Below are 25,510 nucleotides of genomic sequence, written 5' to 3' on the forward strand. Positions count from 1 at the left end.
AAGAAAGGAGGTTTAAAAGGTAAAAGAAGCTAGAAAGGAAGGAAAATGGGCAATAATCAGAAATAGAAAAGCCTTTATTCGAGATAGAAACCAAAAAGATAGTACTAAATAGCAATTCAACATGCTCCGGATTCTTTCTTGGAACTGCCGGGGCTTTCCATGGAACAAAGGCCCCAAGCTAAGCTGGATCTCAAATGATGTTGATATTATTTTGCTTGTTGAAACTTGGGAGCACGAAGAATCTAAGGTCCCTAACATAAATGGCTTTACGCTATGGTCTACCTGGAACAAGCGATCCTCCCATAGAGGCATTGGGGGAATAGCTTGTTACATTAAAAAGAACATCTCCCCCCATGCTAGGATTTATAAAAACGACCCTTACAACCAATATAGTTGGATAGAGATCACCGACATTAATAATAAAAAGACCTACATAGCAATATGTTATTTTCCCCCCATCAATTCTAACTTCTATAAGAAGAAGAATCTAGATAAAAATAGTCCTTACATTGGTTTGGAGAATGATATTTCTAGCCTAATGAATGAATGTAATATCCTTGTAATGGGTGACTTTAATGCTCGAACTTCAAGCAAGCAAGCTATTATTCTAAGCAATCATTCAAACCCTAATCCTCTTTGGTTGGACGAAGACCCTACTCTGGCTAGTAGGTACAAAAGAAGCTCTGAAGACCTCGGGGAGAATCTGTTTGGGTCGGAGCTAGTCAAGCTTTGTAGTGCTCAGGATCTCATAATTTGCAACGGTCTAAAGAAGTGGCCCAATTCTAGCCAGATGACCTGCATCCATGGGCTTGGTAGCAGTGTGGTAGACTATGTTATTTCCAATATCCCTTTATACAACGAAATAATAAATCTTGACATCTTAAATGACCACGAGCCTGACTCTAATCATAGGCCTTTACTTATAACTCTCAACTTTGTCATGCATAGGGACCCCATAGAAAATAATACTTATAGCCAAAATACTTTAATATTTGACAGAAATAAAAACGATCTCTTTCTAAAGGAATTAAAAACTAATTTGCTTCCTTTATCTAGCATAGGCAACATAGAAGACCTCTACCATAATTTCACTGCAACCCTCTCATATTCTATTAATAAGTTCTCAATTGAAGTTTCAAATAATAAAAGAAATAGCAAAACCAACCCGTGGTATGACAAAGACTGTAAAAATGCGAGAAGAGCTATTAAGGAAGTTGTTGATGAATATCTTAAAATGGACGAGATAAAAATATAAAAATCCCTAACTAAAAGAAAAAAGAGGCAGTACATTCATAAAAGACAAGAGAATCTCTTACACCTCTCTAAGGTAGCTCCTAAGAAATTTTGGAGGCAGATCCTAACTAGAAAATCTAAAGACAATAATAAAAGTGCTTTACACAATTGGAATTCCTATCTTAAAAAGCTCTATGAATCTCCTAATATCATGAATAGCTTTGAAACCTTGCTCACAACAAAAGAAGTCTTCTCTCTAGAAGACATTGATTTTGGGGTTAAGTGCCTGGCTAATGGGAAAGCTAATGACATTGAAGGTTACCAGGGAGAAATATTAAAAATTGGAAGCCCTGTCCTCATCGCCCACATCCATAAAATTTTCAATCAAGCAGTCAATCAAGGGTTCTCTAAGTTATGGACTGAGAGCCTCATTATCCCTATTTTTAAAAATGGGGATACAAATAACCCCTCTAACTATCGAACAATTATGATCAACCCTCTCTTAGCTAAGTTATATGGTAGTATTTTGGAAAAGAAGTTGAGCATATGGCTTGAAAGTGAAGATAAGTGGGCTAAAGGCCTGGCGGGTTTTAGAAGGCATCACTCAACAATAGACCACCTCGTTACGCTTAGAATCATTGTGGAGGAATGTCGCAATGATAAATCCAATCTCTTTTGTTGCTTTGTAGACTTTAGAAAGGCTTTCAACATGGTTCCTAGAAACAACCTTTGGAATAGATTAGAAGAGCTAAAGGTTCCTTTCGAGTGGAGAGCTGCCGCTATTAGATTATATGAGAATGTCATTGCCAAGCTAAAAAGCAATGAGGGGTGGTCGAAAGATATTAAGTGTAATATCAGAGTTAAACAAGGTTGCCCCCTCTCCCCTACCCTATTTGGCATTTACATTGACAAGCTCGAAGGTTATCTAGATGAAGCAGGATGTGTTGCCACGCTCTTAGCTGGGATAGTCGTCATCCTTCTTCTCTATGCTAACGATATTGTTCTCCTCGGAAGGTGTCCATCTGATCTTGATAAGCAGCTTAGACTTCTTAAGGATTTCTCCTCTACCATGGGTATGACTGTTAACACTGACAAAACAAAAGTTATGATTATCAAATCCAAGAAGGACACCTATGCTAATTTTATATATGACAATAATAACTTGGAAGAAGTATATTCTTACAAGTACCTACGAATAGATATTCATCACAATCTCAACTGGAACTATAGCATTGAGAAAAGGATTAATGGGGGGTGGAAAGCTTACTTTGGTCTTGAAAATAATTATAAAACGACAAACCTCGTAATGTGGGATAAAAAGAAGTTCCTCTTTGAAAATTTAGTCACTCCTGTTATCTTATATGGATGTGAGGTTTGGGGTTGCAGCATCTCTAGAGAATTGTGGAGAAAGATTGAGCAAATCCAGAAGCGCTTTGTAACGTATAACCTGAAAATTAAAAGCAATACACCCTCCCCTATTCTCCTTATAGAAGTAGGTCTTTCCCCTATCGAAAGCTAGCTATGACTAGGCTTTTGTTGTTCAAGCACAAGCTCAATAACATAGGAGATCATAGACTTCCCAAGCTAGCTTTAAATTCCAGCTAAAACCATCTAAGGCTCAAACGGGGGTGGTATAAAGACATGAGGGCCTGGATGAACCATTGGGAGATCAACGAGAATGATGCACTGCAAAACATTAATAACATTAAAAATATTGTTACTTCTAAGTTCAAAGAAAAAATGTGGTGCGAGAAAGATTTAGCGGCTAAAAGAAAATTGAGTTACTATAAGAAGGCCATCAACCCCACCCTAAAAGATCAAAAGTATCTCTCTATTTTAGCTAGCTCAAAGAAGAAAATTAATTTAGCAAAGTTTAGAACGAATCCCATGAGCTCCATAGTGAAACAGGTCGTTGGACAGTTCCTAAAACACCATGGGCGGAAAGAATCTGCCATCTCTGTGATAATAGGAACATTGAGGATGAAAACCACTTCCTCTTAGAGTGCCCCGCGTAGAACCACATTAGATCCCAGTTTCATAATCTTTGTCGCAATACTGACCTTCCTAGCCTTTTACAATGTCAAAATTACAGTGAGCTTGGGAGGCTTCTCTCCAAGCTTTTTGAGCATAGAAATAAAACCATAAATCAAATTAAATAATTTGTTTCTCTAGGTCCGATAGACCAAAGTTTGGTCTCAGTGGACGTTAACCATCATCATCATCATCATCATTATAAAAGTTTAAAAAGAATATGTAAATAAATAAAAGATAAAATAAAATCAAAATATTATAAAAATATAATTAACCCTAATATAAAAAGATTAAAAGTATTTATTTTTAATTTAAAAAGAAAAAAATAATATTATTAAACTAAAAATAAACTCTTAAAATGCATAGTGAAACATAGTGTTAAATGTGAAATAGATTTTCTTTACAACATGAAATAGACTTTCTTGTAAAGTGTTATACATATCTCTAAATTAGATTTCAATTTCAAAATATTTGTCAAATATCAATATTTTTAACGTTCTAGGTTGTCAAAACTATGATGCTTTTGGAACATTTTTCCTAATGAGCAAGTAAATAAAATTTTAAAGAAATCCAAGTAATTTATTACCCTTTTTAAAGTTCAGTAAACCAATTTAAGTGTGAGTAGATCATCATTAATTTCTTAAATTTAAATTTTATTAATAACTATATTGAATTTAGGGGTAGTAGGAGTTGGGAGAGGGGGGTTAGATGTTTTCTTCATAAATCAAGAGGAACATAGGCATGCTTTGGGTTTAGGTTACACTTCCAAAAATGTTGTTGGATATTTTGGTGATTCCTTGAATATAATTCATCATTTATGTTTAGGATGTCTCCCCTCATAAACAAAGTTAAGTCATATTTTCAAGTGGTTTTTTCAGTTGTATTAGTCTATCCCCAAGAAGAAATATCTCCATGTTCTCAGACCAAACAACTCCAGGGCTCATCGCATGGTTAATTTGGGGTCAAGGCTAAATTAAGATGAACTTTGGTGGTAGGGGAAAAATGAGTATGTCCCCCTTTATGGTTAATTACGAGACTCATAAATCAAAGTTGAGGAATAATTCCTCATGTTTTAATGTTACATTTTGACGCTTCGTAAACTTTTATTTTTGTTAAGTGTGAATGTACAAGTGAAATATTGTAGATATTGTAGCATTTTATTCAAAAGCTTCAAGATCAAAATTCTGTAGATGTGGTTGATACATACACCATTTCGACCATGTCCATTCATTTCAACTTGCATATATAAATCAAGAATATAAACTGAATTCTCTTAATGTAATAGATATTATTGATTCTTGTTTTAAAAAAAATTACTATATTAATTTTTTTTAATATTAAATATTTTAACCTCTTAAATTTTAAGTTTTGATTTTATTTTATTTATAAATTATGGAAATAATTATATTAAATTTATATTAATCCATTTTTAAAATTGGATGAATAGATGTATTACATTTATTTGGAGGAAAAGAAAATATTCCTAGAAGATTTCGAGATGGAATTGTGTACAGGATTTTTTAATCTTTTTTGAAATTTCAGGTGGGCATTCTACCCATCATCAAGGACCAGAGATTAAAGAATGATGACACATGAGCACTAATGAGCCTTAAATAGATAATAAATCAATTAGTCATTAAAGATAAAAATCATAATTTAATCAAAAAATCATTAATGGTCAAATCAGAAGGTCAATAAATAATAACTTGATCAAAGCAATCGTTAAAGGTTAAGTCATCAATAAATAATAAAATCTATTCTTTTTTATTTAAATAAATAATTAAATAAATGAGGAATTGAACAAAAGGAGTGAGAAGGGGTCAACGACTCATAAAAAAATCTTTTTTATGAGAGGCGACCACACATTAAGGAGGCAAAAATGGAATCAATTAAAAAAGAACAAAATCAGGAAATGGAAAAATGAATAAGGATGAAAATTGAAATGGGTTGAGACTAGATTAAATAAATTAAATAAAAGGAAGAAGGAGAGAGAAAATAAATAGATCATGAAATGAAAAAAGAAAAAAAGAAATGGGGGAGGCGGATGAGAATCAATTTATGAGAAACATGACGGATACTGGACTTCCAGGATTGGCTCAATTTAAAATATTCTTTATTGAAATTATTGGATAACTTTTTTATTTTGAGAGCTTCCATGATGATACGAGTCTTATGAAAAGGAACAAGGTCTAAGATTCTGGATTGATCAAAACAAATAAGGTGGTTTGAATTAAATTAGTGTTAAAAAATGGTCGACTTTGATAATTGGAGACCGGCTAATATCAACTATATGCTCCTTTGGGCGAGCTTTGAAGTGAAAACCTGTCTGGCCAATATAAGACTTCTCACATGAAGAAGGAATTTGGTAAACCCTGAACATAACATGGGGTCAGTATTATCTTTGGCTGACCAAAACATCCACTTCAAATCTTTTTGAGGTCTAAAGGTGGTTTTAATGTTCCTTTTTTTATAGGATTTATGAAATGAGGTTAGTGGTCCCTTTAATATAAGGAACATTGAGTTAGCCTTTGGGAGGAGAGGAGGGGATAAAAAGGGATTTTGGATTGGAGACATCATGAAAGGATTTACAAATTTGAGATGAGGTGTAGTTATGGTTCTCAAAGCTTGGAAAAGTTGGATTTTTCTGAGGGAAGGTACTGAGGAGCATATATTTTAAAGGCTCGAGAGATGAGAATTTTGAGAACAATGGAATTTTGGGATGGGTGGTGGTGAGAATGGACATGGAGATACTGATTAGTGTGGGTCTTTTTTAGTGAACTTGATGGGTTAGGGAACCATCAAGTTGTCGAGAAACGAGGACATCAAGGAAGGGGAGGGATTTGTTAGATTCAATCTCTGCGGTGAATTGAATATGAGGGGAAATGTTGTTGAGATAAGAAAGATGCATTAAGCATAGTCATGTTGTACTTCCAAATGACAAAAGTGACATCGAAAAGCTGGAAACAACACTTTGGCTTTTTATGCCAAGAGTTGAGAGCTTTGGATTCAAAGAATTCCATGAAGATGTTACCGAAAACCATATTTGCAAAAAAAAGAAGACCATATTTGCATTACATTAAACTCACATATAAATAAATCATGTATTGGTCTAAGATAGAAATGCTATCTTAACCACACAATCAATTAGTTGAGAAAATATCACAACCGAACACCAAACTAGGATTTATTTTAGTTAGACTAAATCTCTCAAATCCAACTAATTAGCAACCAAAAAACTTACACAAAAATTACATTTAATGATGAGTAACATCATTCAATATGCACAAGACAAGTAGGAGCTAAATATCCAACACCCTCCCTTAACAAGTACTTGTCATTATTCTTATTATCTGGGAAAGTCTTCATTAGCTTCTCTGATAATTTTCGAAATCAAGTAGAGTGAAATCCATAAAGTTGTGTCTAAAGGAGTAATTGGTAAGTCTGTAAGTTGGATTCTTAAGTTCCGCTCTTGAAATATCAAATCTCCAATCTCCTTAATTCAATTAGTGAAAAACATTCACAAGCCGTCGCATAACCTCATTAGCAGATGACTCCCATGTCTTCAACAACTAATGAGGGATCATTCCCGAGATCCACAACTTCCAAACTAACTTGACAACCATATATGTTGAACTTTACATCCACTATATTTCTATCATCATTTTCTTTTACAAAAGTATGTGGAAATAATATTACTATACAATGACCCACACAATGCCTATGACTGAATATATCTATATCTATGCAAAAAAATAACTACCAAATAATCACAAGGATAACAATATAACTAAAATTAGGATCATTTAGTTGGCTTAGACCTCCATACTGTATTGGTACACGTTCAAGAAAAAGTAAGGTATCTGAGACCTTGGCAGGGCATGCATCCATGCTTTTTACTAGATTGCAAAGAGGTAAGACCATGTATGTCACAAAAAAATATAAGAAGGCATGGCAACCTTAGTGTCCTCAACAATCTAGGGTGGCTATAGAAACTTTGTGATGAAAATGACACATTCACTCATCATGGAAATCTCAACAGGCCGCTCCTTCACAAATTATCTCTAACACAGGATATTATGCAAAATACCATCATCTAAGTAAACTTTGTTGAAGAAAGTATTCATCAAGAGGACCTCAGTTGAGACTTGATACTATAAGAACATCCACCAAGAGTAAGGAATTGATGATGATTTTAGCAAATAGAGCAAGCATGATGAGCATTAAGTTGATAGTGCATAGGCCTCAATGACATTAAAAGGCTAAATAATAATTGAATTGAGGAGCTCACAATGAATTGAACTATTATAACTATCGACATTGAGATGATGCTTTGATGTTCCTTTAGTTAGAAATATTGTTGTCCAAGAAGTTATTTATTTATGCCCAAGGAAAATCAAATCTATTAGGTCTTTCATGTATCCCATACCTCTATTGTTAGCATTTTCCATTAGTCAACTTAATAATGGTGAAGTACTCAGGGTCAAGCTGGCTGATCATCCCCTTGATCTCCATGGAGGTGTGGGAGAATTTTGAGATGATGATCTTCAAGATTCCACTATTGCGCTCAGATTGATAGATCCATTTCCACTAATATAGCGCAATGAGCCTTATCTTTTCAATGCTACCACACACCAAATAGAAAAATTGCACATTCATCCACTTGATTTGTTCATATATAAATTTCAAGAAATCCACGGCAACTTCCAACTCTCTTAGTCCTTGATCTAAGTGAGAATGTTGATGCAAAGTCCAAAAAAATATAATTCTTGCAATGTATTATTGGTTATTGTACTTTATCCCAACCCCACATCGGTAGGTGGTTGAGAAGATGATGTGAAGAGATTTACATGATTGGTTCTTACTTCCTACAATCTATGCGCAAAAATTTGCAGGCGCAATAGAGTATTTGGAGCAACAATATTATAAAAAAAAGCTAGAGGATCTTGTCATGTATCAACCACCTTTTCTGTGTTGTGACACCCAACCCAAGAAACCTTTCCTACAACCTTGAGTCTACACATAAAACATTGATTCTACGGACGGACTCCACATAGGTCCACGTCCCACATCAAAAAACAAATTTCACATTCTTATGCTAATCTTTTTCTATAGTAATTTATCTCACATTTTTCTTAGATATTTCTAGGCTCTCCACTGAGGGAGTTATACCTAGAGCTTCAACTCTACTACCCATTACTAGGAGCCATTTTAGTTGGACTAAATCTCTCAAATCCAACTAATTAATGACAAAACAACTCACACAACAATTACATTTAATGATGAAAAACATTATTCAATATACACAAGATGACTAGGATCTAATATAAATCCAAATTCAAAAAAATTGATTTCATCAAATTTAATCATTGTGATGTATGTAAAATGGATTTAATTACCTTGATATTCATGTAACTTTAGTGAACATATTTCTACACTACCACATTCTAGCTCATTTTAATTGGGTTTAATTCCACATTCATTGAGCTACTAAAACAAAGAAACATATCAAATATGGGTTTATTTACCATTAAAGGATCTTTGAAGTTGTGGTTAGGAGAGGTCATTGAAAATAGTGACATGGTTGTGTGTGGCAGTATTTTTATTTTTATTTTTTAAATGCGGTGTGATTGTTTTATGGAAATGGTATTTTGCTGGTGTTTCTTTACATCATTAGTTATTGAGATTCAGTACTCGGATATTCCACAATTTTCATTTTTTCATTGTCTACGTTTCGAGTCTAGAATAAGACTCATCCTCAGGACTTGATTTACAAAGAAGTGAAGTGTTGGTTATAAATATGTCTTTTAAGGAATTTTTAGGACAACCGACTTAGTTCAATTTAATTTTAATTATTTATTGTATTTTATTTAATTATTTAATAAGTTTGATGATGTCGTGTTGATGTGTTATCCTATTATATCTTATGTTCATGTTATTAAAGTCTATAAGTTTTTAAAAATTAATTTATTTGAAATAATATTATAATTAGTTTATTATTAATTTGTTATGGCTATGTTTATTATATTATGTAAATAGGTTTAAGATTTAATTGTTTTATTTTAATGGTCAGTTATTTATGGTATTAAATTAATCAATTTTTAGTTGTTATATGTAAGGGTATGTTGTATAATGTTAAATGTGATTTAAATTATGGTTTGTTTTATAAAATTAATTTATTAGAGATAATATTACAATTAGTTTCCTATTAATTCGTTTAGATTATGCTTAATTTTTTTATTTATTATTAGAATAGGTTTAAGAATCACTTGCTTTATTCTTATTCTTAATGGTTGACATACCCTTACATATAAAAACTAAAAATGGATTCATTTATTACCTTAGATAAATGGATTCATTTATTACCTTGGTTGACATACCCTTACATATAAAAACTAAAAATGGATTCATTTATTACCTTAGATAACCATTTATTACCTTAGATAACCAACCATTAAGAATAAGAATAAAGCAATTGATTCTTAAGCCTATTTGAATAATAAGTAAAAAAATTAAGCATAATCTAAATGAATTAATAGGAAACTCCGGTGGATTCTCCGGTGGCTAAGTCAAAAATAATAAACCACAGAGGTCTTAAATCCAAAATCATTTCCCTATACGGAGGGGATACCTGGAGTGAAATCATTTTACTCAAAAAAACTAGAGCAAAGATAGCAAGAAGAGCTGCCGACTTTTCTCTCCTCATTACTATTTAATCCCTCAAATAAGCTCTTCTTCTATCAAGCATTCAAGTTGTCCTGATGATGGATCCCGGTTGGGATTTGAAACGTTGGCAGAAAATGGTTCTTACTGTGGATTCTCCGGTGACTAAGTCGAAAATAATAAACCACAGAGGTCTTAAATCCAGAATCATTTCCCTATACGGAGGGGATACCTGGAGTGAAATCATTTTACTCGAAAAAACTAGAGCAAAGATAGCAAGAAGAGCTGCCGACTTTTCTCTCCTCATTACTATTTAATCCCTCAAATAAGCTCTTCTTCTATCAAGCATTCAAGTTGTCCTGATGATGGATCCCGATTGGGATTTGAAACATTGGCAGAAAATGGTTCTTACTGTGGATTCTCCGGTGACTAAGTCAAAAGGAAACTAATTGTAATATTATCTCTAATAAATTAATTTTATAAAATAAACCATAATTTAAATCACATTTAACATTATACAACATACCCTTACATATAACAACTAAAAATTGATTAATTTAATACCATAAATAACTGACCATTAAAATAAAACAATTAAATCTTAAACCTATTTAAATAATATAATAAACATAGCCATAACAAATTAATAATAGACTAATTATAATATTATTTCAATAAAATTAATTTTTAAAAACTTATAGACTTTAATAACATGAATATTAAAAACATAAGATATAATAGGATAACACATCAACGCGGCATCATCAAACTTATTAAATAATTAAATAAAATACAATAAATAATTAAAATTAAATTGAACTAAGTAGGTTGTCCTAAAAATTCTTTAAAAGACATATTTATAACCAACACTTCACTTCTTTGTAAATCAAGTCCTGAGAATGAGTCTTGTTCTAGATTCGAAACGTAGACAATGTAAAAATGAAAACTTTGGAATATCCGAGTACTGCAAAAACCACACCACAGAAATCTGCAACATGATCATTAGTTATATTTGATGAGTATTTACGAAAATGCTGTTTTAATTATTATAGGTAAAAATTTGGAAATTTGAATGTTATTTTTATTTTTATTTAATTTATAAAATAGTTAAATTGAAGAGAAAGTTGAAATTTTACATTAACTATTTAATATAATAAGTGATTGGATAATATTGAAAAGTTTGTTACAAGCTTGAAGTAGATTTATTGAATACAATTTAGGATGATAGATTTCACATTATCTTTAATATAATATTATTGAAATTCGAATCATCATAAAGAAACCTTTTTGAAGACCATCAAATAATAATTACTCAATTTAAAGTGGTAGAAAAATCATGATTATTGAGAATACCTTAAATTTATATTGACGTGATAAAGTTAGTAGAGGTCATGAGAATTCTGTGTGAACTTGTAGTACATGTCTTGTATTTTTAATGTTATGGGAATATTGCATAGTGTACACAACTAAAAGTTAGAATACAATCTAATATCTAATTATCAAGGAGACACATGTCTTGGAGATTTGACTCCTACTTATTTTGTACAAATTGAATACTATTCGTCATCATTAAATGTAATTGTTATGTGATTTGTTTGACTATTAGTTAGTTGGATTCAAGAGATTTTGTCCAACTAAAATATATATCATTTTAGTATTTAGTTGAGATATTTCTCAGCTAGTTGATTGTATGTTTAAGATAGTGTTTCTATCTTAAACCAATACTTTATGTATTTGTATGAGTGTTTAATAAAATGAAAAATATAGTTTGTATGTGCAATTATTTTTTATAAATTGGCATCAGAGTTGCTCTAGGATAACTCCCTCAAGGGGAAGGTGAGGAGTATGAGAGAGACGTGAAAATAATCTATTGTGGAAAAGAATAACTTAGATGGGTAAATAGTTTTGCGTGACTATATGGTGGACTAGTTGAAGTGTGGGAAACGCACATCATTTGAGTGTTGGTTGCACTTGTTTCTTAATTGTAGAAACATGGAGAATACTTTATGTCAAAGGATTTTTGCACAACATTGGGACTTGTAGAACTTAGATTATGCCAAGACTCCCACTAGTATAGAACCTTGCTACATTTAAAGTCTGCATGGATCTCTGGTGTGAGAATGGTGCGACCAAGAATGGAGAATTTCAACCATCAATCCAATGTGCTCTCTTAACACGCAAAAGTTCTCAAATTGGGGATGACCTTGTTGTGAAGGGCCATTGGAGGTCAAACCTTTGAAGGAAATAAGCTATCAAGTTTTCTAGATATGATGGTGGGAAACCCTAAAATGATGAAGTTTCAAATGAATTTGATTCTCTACCTTCATATACACTGTGATTTCTTTCAATTCTCTCATCATCTCCACAGATAAAATGTACCTCAAGCAATGTGAGGGTTGTAGGTCACAAATAGTGCATTCGAGTTGGCATGGATGATGGAAAAGGCACAGGAAATATAAAGGAGATGTGGTTCCCAAGGATGTGAACATTGCTACATGCATGATTGATAAACAAATGAGACTAGTGTAGAGGAAAGAACTAACCCCAAAATTTAGGCATCCAAATTCAAACATGCAAAATAACATGGAAATTGGTTTTAGAATCTTTTAATAGGGGGAAATGGTGAGACAAACGCCAAAAATCATAATAATAATGCATATGGAAATGATACTTCCTGTTAGAGATATGCTATTCAACACCTTGTGAGATGGATTGAGCAGGAGAGATGGTAGAATCAACAAATATATATTATTTTGTTATAGTTATATTTGTAAAATGATGATGAAATTTCAAAATGAAATGAAGGTAACCTTGTAACACTAACTAGATTACATTTAGTATCTCGACTACTTTTCCAGATAACTAGTTAGTACAATGGTTGGCACCCATGTATCTTAGTATATGGAAGCATGTTCATAGAATTACTACTAGTTTGGTGATTGCAAACAAGGAATTGATTGTGGTTTGAAGTAATTGTATCTTCAAGAGATTGAGTGGAGGTTAAGCTCAAAAGTTATGATTGTCTACCTAGTTTGGAAGTTGTCGATATAGGGACGTATCCCTTATTAGTTGTCGAAGACATGAGAGTGGTCTGCTAGTGAGGTTATGCGACAACTCATGGATGTTGTTCAATAATTGAATTCATGAGATCTGTAATACAAGATTTTAACATTGGAACTCAGGAATTCAACTTGACAACTACACATTTGTGAAGATTATGAGACAACTTGATGGAGTTCACTCTACTAGATTTATAAAATTATTAGAGAAGCTAATGAAGACTTTGCGAGACAAGTACTCATTAAGGGAGGGTGTTGTAGATTTAACTACTACTTGTCTTGTGATATTGAATAATATTTGTAATCATTAAATGTAATTGCTATGTGAGATGTTTGATTATTAGTTAGTTGGATTTGAGAGATTTAGACTAACTAAAAAACATCTTAATTTAACATTTAATTGAAATATTTTTCTCGCTAGATAAATAAGTGTATTAGGAATAGAGGAGGAGGGAGCGATGGAAGTCTCGCGCACTCGCCGTAAGGGTTTCGGCTAAATCATAGCCGCAGGATCGCAGGAATTTAGGGCAAAATCAGGGTTCGGACAGCGCAGTAAGGGTTTTGGTTATTCGGCGGTTTCGGTCCTGACAACGACAGATACTCTTTACAGTTGGCTAGGATGGAGAATAGCGAGGAGACCGAGATGGTCGACTATTCTGTCGACCCTTTGGAGGGTTTTGATATTTTTGGTTATGCTTCTCATGCCGTTACCGGGTGCACTACCGACATTACTGTTGCACCTAGGGTTCCCTTATCTTCACCCTACCCTCCGTTTTCGCCTGAAGCTCCGCCTTTATCCCCGGGTTCCACTGCTCTGCTTTCATCATTTTCGCCTGAAGATTTCACCATTGATTTTCCTTCACCTCCTCGCAGGAATGGTCCCCCTGACCTGAATATACCTCATGCACTTCACCCCTCCGCCTCTGTAGGAACCTCCCCTGCCTCGATCCCCCCGGTCCCCTCTGCGGGTGCCTCGGATCTGAGACAAACCCCTCCCATTCCGCCGGTCATTAAAACATCGGGCAGCTTCAGTACGCCGGCCCTAATCCCTCAAGCTTTAAACCGCTCTCCCAGGGATTCTGGCTCAAACCCCCTCGCTGAACACCCTACCGCCCCGAGATCAAAGAAAACGAAGTGTGTCAGGGAAACGGCAAAGGATATCTCGGTACAATTCGACGATCCAACAAATTTTGAAGAATCCATGGCATTGGCCTGCACGACCTTGGTTGGGCACGTTCGCGGGCGATCTTTCTCGGCTGAAAGATTAAAGGCTTGGGCAAATGAAATCTGGGGAGGTATGTTCTCAGTCATGCCAGAGGTTATTGAACTACCAAGGGGATGGTTTTCTATTCATTTTGCAGAAGAGGAGCACACCAATACCGTCCTGGCGCAATATTGGCATATTGAATCAGCTCCTGTACCCCTGAAGCGATGGAGCCCCCTTTTCGACCCTGAGCGAGAGCAGATAGGCGCGGGTCCTATTTGGGTCCGCTTGCCGGGTCTTCCGATTCAATATTGGTCTGAGGAAGCATTTATCAAAATTGGGAATGCCTTGGGGACCTATTTGGATCATGATCGATCCTACATGGATACAAATAAAATGATCATGGCGAGGATACTGGTCTATCTGGATACTAGGGAGGGATTGGAGGGCAAGATGACTCTGAGATGGGGGAAGTTCTGTAATGCGCAGCTTCTGGACTACGAAGGGGTACCCTTCAGATGTAACAAATGCCGACAAATAGGGCATGTGTACAAGGATTGCCCTCTGATTACCTGCCAGGAAGGGCTGCCAAAACAGTCCCGACCATCAGCCGGAGGGGACCCTGCACCTGCACCAATTCCTCCAAGGACCTCGGGACGCTCTAATGGATCGCGATCGTCTTTTCAAAATACTGCTCCTACTCCGCCATCACCAGAGCTTATGCATCAAAGGAACGCGTCGTCGCCACCGATGACCAGAGCACGGGCAGCTGCAGCGGCCGCAAGCGCACCGGATACTCATCCTATCTCTTTCCCTATCACATCTGATTTATCATATGCGCATTATACATCCACTGCAAGCACTATGATACAATGTGATATCCCCCTCCCGCCTCCTTCAATTTCATCTGGTCCGCCCTCACTTCCATTCCCTTCTCCGCCCTCCTCGCCTCCCTCTTCTAAATCTAATTCTACTCATCCTTACTCGCTCCGCCCCCGAACGAATCGACCGGATCCTCCCCCATCTGCGGGTCTGGGCATTGTTCCACTAGATCCTGGATTCTCATCTTCCCGTGGCCGCAAATCAAACCTATCAAAAGCCATAAAAAATGCTAGCGCAGAAGTTGCTGCTGGGCGTCAAGCTACCATTACTGGGGTCCTTAGAGCTGATTACCCCCCTAAATCTGGTCCCCCATGAAAGTTATCTCTTTCAACTGTAGGGGACTGGCTAGCACCCCAAAAAAGTTAGCCCTCAAACGACTTTTTGAAGTCGAGAACCCGGACATCATCCTCCTACAAGAAACGCTTGGCTCCATAGAAGACTGTGTTCATGCACTATCCACAGTTGGAACAAAATGGAATTATATTGCCTCGGATGCTATGGGCAAGTCTGGGGGTCTGGCATTTGGTTTCAACCCCATAACTATCAAAATGGAATCTTCTTGGGGTGGACAAGGGTTTCTTGGTGCTGATATCTTCTGCAGTGACCTTGGCTGCCCACTGAGGATCATTAATATCTACGGGCCCTGTCACCATAGGGAACCCTTTTGGAGAAACCTTCTCAGTAGAAACCTCCTAGCCTTTGAATACACCATTATAGGAGGTGATCTGAATTTTTCCATAGGATTCTCCGAATCATGGGGAGCGGCAGCTCAGAGAGATCCCATCACAGATTACATCAGTGGATTACTTGAGCAGCATGACTTCATAGACATACCTGTTCAGAAGAAGCAGCCCACATGGAGAAACAGAAGAACAGGGGATGCTGCTCTAGCCAGAAGGTTGGATCGATTTCTGATGAAAGGACCCCTGATCCATCGGCTGCAATCTTTTAAACAATGGGTCTGCACTGGGGGCATATCAGATCATCACCCTATTGCCATGGAAATCCTTGGGACTCATCAGAAGCCCAAGGCCCCTTTCAAATTCAACCATCAGTGGCTTCAAGACCCTAGTTTCTCTGGATTGATCACTTCATATTGGAAAGCACACCCCATCGACAGAGAACCCTCTTTTTCCAGGGGTTTTGTCAAGAACCTCACTGAATTAAAACACCTAGTGATCAGCTGGGCAAAGGAGAAAAAGAAAGTGGAAGACGAGCGCCTCTCTAAGATCGAAATGGACCTGGAAAATCTACTGGATGAAAGAAATTTAGGATTCATATCCCAGGAGGACAAGAACAAGCTTGTGGATATGGAGAACCAAAAGAATATCATCCTTAAAGGGAGGGAAGAATCCCTCAGGCTCCGCAGTAGAGCCATTTGGTTGAAAGCGGGAGATGAAAATTCAAGATTCTTTCACAATTTCGCAAAGGGGAGGAAGGTGGCAAACACCATTTGGAATCTTCCTCTGCCTGAGGGAGGCATGGCAGACACTTTCAATAAACTTTCGAACCTGGGGACCTCTCACTTCAGAAATCTTTACAAAAATCCGGCAGGCACAAATCTTGCAGAAATTATCAATGTGGCAGGTCACTTCCCCCGGTTTATTGAGGAGGATGATGCAGATGACCTAGAAGCTCCTGTCACGATGGCTGAGCTAGAAAGCACGATTAAATGGTTCAAAAAGGAGAAGAGCCCAGGCCCTGACGGCTGGACTATCGAGTTCTATGCATCTTTTTTTGATCTTCTTGGTGAGGACATTCTTAAGGTGGTAGAAGAAAGCCGAACTACTGGAAGCATATACCATGCCATCAACACCACCTTCATTGCCCTTATTCCCAAAACTGATCATCCTTCCTCATTTGATGAATTTCGCCCCATTTCCCTCTGTAATGTGCTCTACAAGATCATTTCTAAGATTATTGCAAATCGGATTAAGCCCATACTTTCTCGGCATATATCTCCCCAACAATTTGCTTTCTTAGAAAACCGGCAAATCCATGAAGCCATTGGCTCGGCTCAAGAGGCTATTCACTCCATCTGGACCAAACGCCTCCGTTGTATTCTGCTGAAAATCGACCTATCCAAAGCTTTTGACCGGGTAAGCTGGCTGTACACCAAAATGATCCTCATCCATACTAGCTTCCCTATCCCTATCATCAATTGGATCATGGCCTGCATAACCTCCCCCACCTTCAGCATCTTGATTAATGGATCCGCCTCTCATTTCTTCCACTCTGAACGAGGGCTTCGTCAGGGATGCCCTCTCTCGCCTTTACTTTTCCTCCTGGTCATTGAAGCACTCAGCAGACTTCTCATCACGGCCAGAAGGGAAGGATCCATCAGGGGTCTTAAAATATCAGATATTTGCTACCTCACCCATCTCCTATTTGTAGATGATGTCCTTATATTGCTGGATGGCAGCATACATGATTCTACTGCATTCTCACACATCCTATCTCTCTTCTCCAAGGCTACGGGTATGGTAGTAAACGCTGCAAAATCCTCTATCACTATGACAGGCACTTCTATAAATGAATCACACATCGCTAGCACGGCTTTCCCTTACAGCACACAGCCACTGGATCGGGGGCTCAAATACTTGGGATATTGGCTTAAGCCGACCTGTCAAAAAATAGCGGATTGGGTTTGGTTAGTATCTAAGATCGAGAAGAGGCTGTCATGCTGGAGCCACAGATACCTCTCCAGGGCGGGAAGATTAATTCTCATAAAATCTGTTCTCGAAGCTACCCCTGTATTTTGGATGGCTATGGCATGGATCCCTCGTAACATTCTAGCTAAATTGCAGCAGCTCTGTAACAAATATCTATGGGCTGGGAGCCAAGACAATCGCACTTTTGCTTGGATTGGGTGGCACAAGATTGCTATACCAAAAAAATGGGGCGGCTGGGGATTAAAGGAGCTCCCGTCATTTGCAAAGGCACTAGCTAGAAAGATGGGATGGGCGCTACTGACCTCTCAAAGTCTATGGTCCTCGATCTCATACCACAAATACATTTGGCCTCTTTCCATACTTGACTGGGCTAGACTTCCGAATTGGAATAAAACAAGCATATCCTCGGTTTGGAAGGCTCTTCTACACTCACTTCCCCTCATCAGAGATAACTTGGTATGGCGAATCAAAGCAGGTAACAAAGTCAGAATTGGGCTCGATCCTTGGTCCGGATGTGGTGGTCGACACTTGCTCCCTCATGATCTCATCGACTTCCTCTCAGCCCACAACATAAAGGTCTTATCACAGATCGTGGATCCGGATCGTTCGGATATGTTCCAACAGGCATGGAAATCTGCGATACAATTGAATATCCCTCAGAGATGGCATGAGACTTGGGGCAATTACAGAGAGGCATTATTGGAAGCACATATTCATATCACAGATGGCACAGATGAACTTATATGGCACAAAGCAGAACACGGTGTTTATACACCCAAGGAAGGATACATACACCTAATTGAGGGCAAAAAACCAACCGACTGTGCTAGCTGGTGGCAGAACATTTGGAAATTATCCGCATCTCCTCGATCTAGATTGTTCAGCTGGTGCATATTGCGGAATAAAGTCCCCACAGGTGACCAGCTCATGAAACGGGGGCTTCATGGACCTAGTTGGTGCGTATTGTGTAAAGCCGATTCGGAAACTATTGTCCATTTATTTTTACAGTGTCAGACAACTAGAGCCGTTTGGAGCAACATTAAGACACACATACAATATGCTGGCGAATGGACTGGTCCGGATGTGATAAAGGCATGGACGGAATGGGCTAAGAACAACTGTGGGACGAAATTGATAAACCTGCCCATCATTGTTAATTGGGCAATATGGAAATCTCGAAACAACTGCATTTTTGAAAACAAGCCCATTCTCTGGCCCTTGGTGGAGGCACACATCATTGCTGCGATTACAGAACTGCCTGATCCTCGTCCTAATCGAACTCGCGTGCCTGGACCGCCTCCACCCATTGACTCCTCAATGCCTTGGGCATTTTTTGATGGCGTTGCAAACAAAAACAGCTGTGGTGGAGGATTTATCCTCCACATAAACGAACATCATCAGTTCAGAATCAAAGCCGGCCTAGGAGCTGGGACAAACAACTTCACCGAGCTCATCACCCTTCGCCACCTTCTCCATTTCACCCTGAGACACCATTGTGCTAATATCAACATTTATGGGGATTCATAGCTCATCATTAGTTGGATAAATGGCAATGCATTTTGTCACATGCACTCACTCAGCACTATCTTACATGATGCACTTGATCTTAAATCAACATTTAACCATATATCCATCTCTCACATTTACAGGGAGCATAATAGGAGTGCCGACAAGCTTTCCAAGGAGGCAGCGTTGATGGACAGAGGCACATGGGAAATCAAGGAAATCAACAATCTACAGGAGCAGATTTTTTACCACCGGCCTTATATAGACCCAGAGTACCCAACTCTGGATCAGCGTGCAACATCTTAGCTGATATTTTATATTTAGTAGATAGCAATACAGACATAGACTGCAATTTTTTGTAATTATTTTGAAATTTTTGATGACAAAAACTCACTGATAGTACACTGACAGCATACCCTGCGTGGTAGTGCAATATAAGAAGGAACTAAACATCATGTCAAAACTGACTCTCATGTAAAACTGATTATCAATGAAATATACTGATTTTTCCAGGGGAAAAAAAAAATTTGAAATATTTTCTCAACTATTTGATTATGTGGTTAAGATAGCATTTTTATCTTAAACCAATACTTGATTTATTTATATGTATGTTAAATTGAATGAAAAATATAGTTTGTGTGTTCAATTTTTTTTCTAAATACATGTAGCTTCTAGTTGCATGTCAAGTTTTAATAAAACTTAACATCTAGTCATATAAAAGAAAAGCCTACATGATGTCAAATGAAATAAATCTGGAAAATGATAAACAAAAATGAATCTCATATATATATTCCATATGCTGTACTACTTATATTATGCATATAGTTTATTTCATTCACAATAGTTATATTCTATTCACAACATAAATTTTAAGAACATATAGATTATGAATATTTAAAGGGAAAATTAGGTATATGCACAGAAATTTAAATCCTTCAATAAGTCAAACAAGTTAATTGTGAGTCCAAATATAGTTGAGAATGAATGCAAGTATTTAAATATAAGTGAGAGATTGTTAAGTGTGAGTCCAAACAAAGTTAAGAATAAATGAAAATATTTAAGTGTGAGTGGGATATTTTTAAGTGTAAGTCCAAATATAGTTAAGAGTGAATGTAAATATTCAAGGGTGAGTGAAAATATTTAAATGCGCATTCAAATATGTTTGGGCGAGAGTGTAAATATTTTGTTTACTTTTATCTCAAATATTCTTCTCAAATGTAATGAAGACTTCTAGAATGTAATGAAAAATTCTCCTCGATTGTAATGAAGGATTATTCTCAAATATAATAGAGAATTAGTATATAAATAAGAATGAGTTCATTCAATATTGAGAATTGAGTAATTGAGAATTGAGCTCACAAGTGAAGGTGCATGTAATTATTATTGCTAGTAATAAAAGATTTGTTGATCTTTTCCCCATGGCTTTTCCTAATACACTGTTGGGTTTTCTAAGTGATGGGGCTAATTTTTTTTTTTAATCAAAAAGAGTTTTTTTTTTTGTCTTTTCTTAACAACTAGTATCATATATGTTTTTTTTGTTTCTAGGTCTGTTGAGCAATATGGAGATGGTGTAATATTGAATATTGTTGTTTCAATAGTGAGTTGTTGGATAATCTATTAGCACATGTATCTTTCTTTAGGTGTTGGTTTCTATAGAAAAAAGAATTTCTCACTCGATCTCGCAGGTATCTCTAGATCTCGAGGGTTTTAAATGTGTATCTAAAGCCCTTTTGAAACTAACAATTTATCTATCAAAGAGTGCAAAGATCTCTGGGTGATTTATCCCTTGGGCAACCCCCAAGTACATAAAAAATGATTGCTCTTACTTGTTTTCAAAATTTCACTTGTGCTATGAAGGTTGATCTGCTTAATAGAGCTAATATTTCCTTGTAAATTTTGTGAATAATTTGTAAATAAATCTAACCCTTGTATTTTAATTTTTCATTGTGTACATAATTTTTGGGGTTTTATTTTTTAAATTTATTCTACATCTTGTGGATGGATGTATTTATATAAGTTGCAGGTGCCAAGACTCAAGTGTCATAAGGACAATTATGAGTTAGAGGGCTCAACCCCTTATCTAGCCTAGATGGTTAGGGTTTGGGCATATATTCACTTTGGAGGAGTCGTCCGGCCATTTGAGGGAGAGAGTTCACCTTATAAGGACGGATCTAGGCCTTAGAGGCCCTAATATACAAGACCCAACTCTCACTCTTTCAAATCCTTGCTTCTTTGAGGGAGTTGCTAGCCCTAAAGTGTTATTTTACTACAAATTCAAGGATTTGTATAAGGGTTTGTCAATGGAGGTGGCTAAAATAATTTTCTTGGGCTTTGGTTTGACTCACCTTCTTTCTTGAAGGTAGTAGCAAGCCTAGTCGCGAGGGTTTTGAGGGGTTTTAGTGCTAGTTGCAGCCCTATCTTAGCCTCCAAGGCTTAGCCGTAGGCCTAGGAAGGCTTACTAATATCATTGTAGTAAGAGTTTGTAGGCTTAATATTCACTTAGAGGGGGTTTTTGTGCTAAATCAAGTCCTTTAGCCCTAGACACAAACTTTAGGAGGCCTACTAGGCCTAGCCGCATGCTTGTAAGGGCTTGTTCTATCACTAGAATTGGTTCTACGCCTAACACTTTATGTTTGCAGAGTCTTACACTTATCGAAATATTAGATGGAGAATATACAAATATTGAAGGATCAATGCTTGTTGATTGAGGGAGTAGCAAAGAAACCCCCAATGATGGAAAAAAATATTGGAAGAAGCTAGACAGGAAAACCATTGCTACAATTCGGTACTACTTGGCAAAGAATGTGGACTTGAATGTGGCTTAGAGGAAGACAATAGAAGTTTTATGGAAAACATTGCATGACCCATAGGAAAATAGCATGGAAACAAGAACAAAAATCTCGACGAAGAAATTATATATCTCAAGATGAAATAGGTTGTTTTAGTTCTGGAGCACTTAAATGAATTTAATGTAATTTCCAGTCAACTTGCATCTACGAAAACAACTCTAGATGATGAGATTAGATCCATCCTACTTAGGTGCTCTGTGCTAGATAGTTGGGAGAATTTGATAGTAGCTATCAACAATTTAGCACCTATAGGGACCCTCGAGTTTGATAATTTTACTACTAGTTTAATAAACGAGGAGTTCCAGTGTAAATCAATTTTAGAAAATAAGGGACAAGAGGATATAGCCTTATCTGATCATGGAAGAAAAATTAAATTTGATGGATGAGTGTTAAAAGGAAATGTTGGATATGGAATAAAGAGAAAAGGGGTAAAAGGATGCGAAAGCAACCAACAACAACAATGTAGAAACCAATTTTATTGCATCAAAAGGTGAGCTATTAATCATTGTTTCTTGTGAAGATGATTGTCTTTATGCATCTAAGTCCTTAGGAGGAGCTTAATATTTTTTCACATTCATGGATGATGCATCTATAATGTTTTAGCATATCCCATGAAAAGCAAAGGTGAGATTTTTGAGATATTTCAAAAATTTCATGTTGTTGTTGAAAGAGAGACTATCAAACTTTTGAAGTGTTTAAGGACAAATAATGGTGGTGAATATTTCTTAAATGTAGTCAAGGATTACTACAACAGGTTCAACATAAAGCATGAAAATTTTGTCCATGGTACTCCTCAACATAATGGTATTGTGGAAACAATGAATTATATTATCATGGAGAAGATGAGGAGTATGTCGTCCAACTAAGGATTGAAAAAACATTTTTGGGTAGAAGCAGTAAGGATAGCTTGTTACCTCAAAAATCAATCACCAAATATAGCCTTGGATGGTGTCATTCCTGAAGAAGTTTTGAATGGTAAGAAGGAAAGTTATTCTCACTTGAAAATTTCTGGAAGTTTACGCATATTCCTAAAGAGAATAAAACTAAGTTAGATGATAAATCCATAAGGTGCATCTTTTTGGAATATGTAGATGGTAAGTTTTGGATTGGGATCTAGTTAAAAAGAAATTTATTAGAAGTCGAGATGTTATATTTAATGAGTTAGAAATGTTTGAAAGGTCTAGAGGTGACATAGAGCTAAACAAAATTGTTAATAGGCTTATATATATCCCACTATTGCAAGAAGATGGGAAGGAAATTCAAGAATGTGATAGACAACAAGTGGAAAATGATGCACAATAACAAGAAGAAAACATTCGGAAACCTTTGCAAGAAGTAAAACTAGAAAACACACCATGAAATTGGTTTGCAGGTCTATGAAGTCTGATAAACCTTCACAAATGTATCCGCCCTCATATTATATTTTTCTAACCAATGAAGGTGAACCTGAATGTTTTTAGGAAGCTTGTAAAGTGGAAACTAGCAAAGAGTGGAAGAAAGCACGAGGGCTTCACTCGGGGAGAAATACCATAACATGTGCATTCATATTGCAGGATATATATTGAGGAAAAAATGACATAATATATTGAGCATATAATACGGGGTAAAGTGTTTTTATATTGGTATGTATAAAAAAATGGATTTCAAAGTTAATGAAAAATTATAAAGGGGCATGAAAAATGTTAATAAAATGAAGTGAAAATGGGGTTTTTTTAATTGGGAAGGTGTGTTGGGTTCGTATTGGTAGGGAGCTAAATAATGTGATTTTTGGAGGTATTTTCCAATATGTAGTCAAATTAAGGGTTTTTTTTGGTATGACACAAACACATGTGATATGTTGGAGGTGCATTAAGTGAAACACCTGTGGAAGAAAGCAATGGAGGAAGAAATGGACACTCTATTGAAAATTAAAACTTCGGAATCAATAAAGCCTCCAAAAGGAAGAAACATATTATAGAAAAGAGGGTTAAGGGATTAAACATGAGGGTGAAAGGAAGAAAGAAAGGTATAAGGAAATGTTGGTGGTAAAAGGGTTTGCACAAAAAGAATTTACTGGTTTTGCTTAAATATTTTTTGTTGTTGGTAAGATGTCATCATAAGAGTTATTATTGGTCTTGTTGTTACTTTAGATTTGGAATGTGAATATCTAGATTTCAAGACAATTTTCCTTCATGGAAATTTAAAGGAGGAGATTTATATGCAGCAACCATATGCATTTAAATAAAAAGGTAAAGATAATTTAGTTTGGAAATTGAAAAAGAGCCTCTACAGGCTAAAATAGGCACCACGCCAACAGTATAAGAAATTTGATTCATTTATGTTGGAACATGGTTTTAAAAGATTAGAGGTTTATCCATGTTTACATCAAGAGATATGAAGAAATATAAATTATATTATTGTTATATGTGGATGAAATGCTAATTATTGGATATGATAAGAACATGATCATCAGGTTGAAGAAGGATTTGGGAAGCATATTTGCAATGAAAGATTTGGGTCCAGTACAACAAATATTGGGCATGAGAACCATACATGATAGAAATAATTAAAGTTGTGACTACCACAAGAAAAATATATTGAAAAGGTGTTAGAAAATTTCAATATGAAGGATGCCAAGCCAGATGGTACACCCCTTGCACCTAACACCAAACAAAATGTTGAATTATGTCCCTGTGATGATAAAGAGAAAGAGGAAATAAGAAGGACTCTTTATACTTCAACAGTTGGTGGCCTGCATGGGTGCTTCACTCAATGAATCACTAATAGAGCACATGCATTCATGGCATACTAAACAATATCCTTAATTTGACTACATATTGGAAAATACCTCTAAAAGTCACTTTATTTAACCCCCTACCTATACAAATCCAACACACCTTCCCAATTTAAAAATCCCCTACTTTCATCATATATTGTAGGTATCAATTTTTTCATTAACATTTTTTATACCCCTTTATATTTATATCCCTTTATTTTCATTAATATTGGTAAGAAAATTTTTCACCTAGAAAGAATAACCTAAATATTAGGTAGCTGAAAACTTAAAAGTTTCAATACAAAAGAGGCAGATATAAGTTGGTTGATTTACGAATAAATATTGTGGAATTTTTTTTATGGAAAATACATAGATTTGAACTCTCAATTACATTTATCTTCTACTGAATACTGAAAATGATACACTAAAATAGTTCAAAAAACAAAACCTCGATAATCAACACAATGGCACACTTTTCATCTCGCTTATAGAATAGGAAGAGGAGAGAAAGTACAATGAATATGGAGATATGAAAAATCCTATCTGGTTGGACTTTTTAAAATCATACCCCTAATTTGATCACCTAATGCACCATAGTTGCATGATAAGAGTGCTAAGTAAGTGTGTCTACATCAAAAGATGAACTAGAGCATGAAAGC

This window comes from Pinus tabuliformis, chromosome 9, assembly GCF_031772625.1.
Source record: "Pinus tabuliformis cultivar Carrire ecotype Pingquan chromosome 9, CPIR1, whole genome shotgun sequence".
Classification (NCBI taxonomy): Eukaryota; Viridiplantae; Streptophyta; class Pinopsida; order Pinales; family Pinaceae; genus Pinus; species Pinus tabuliformis.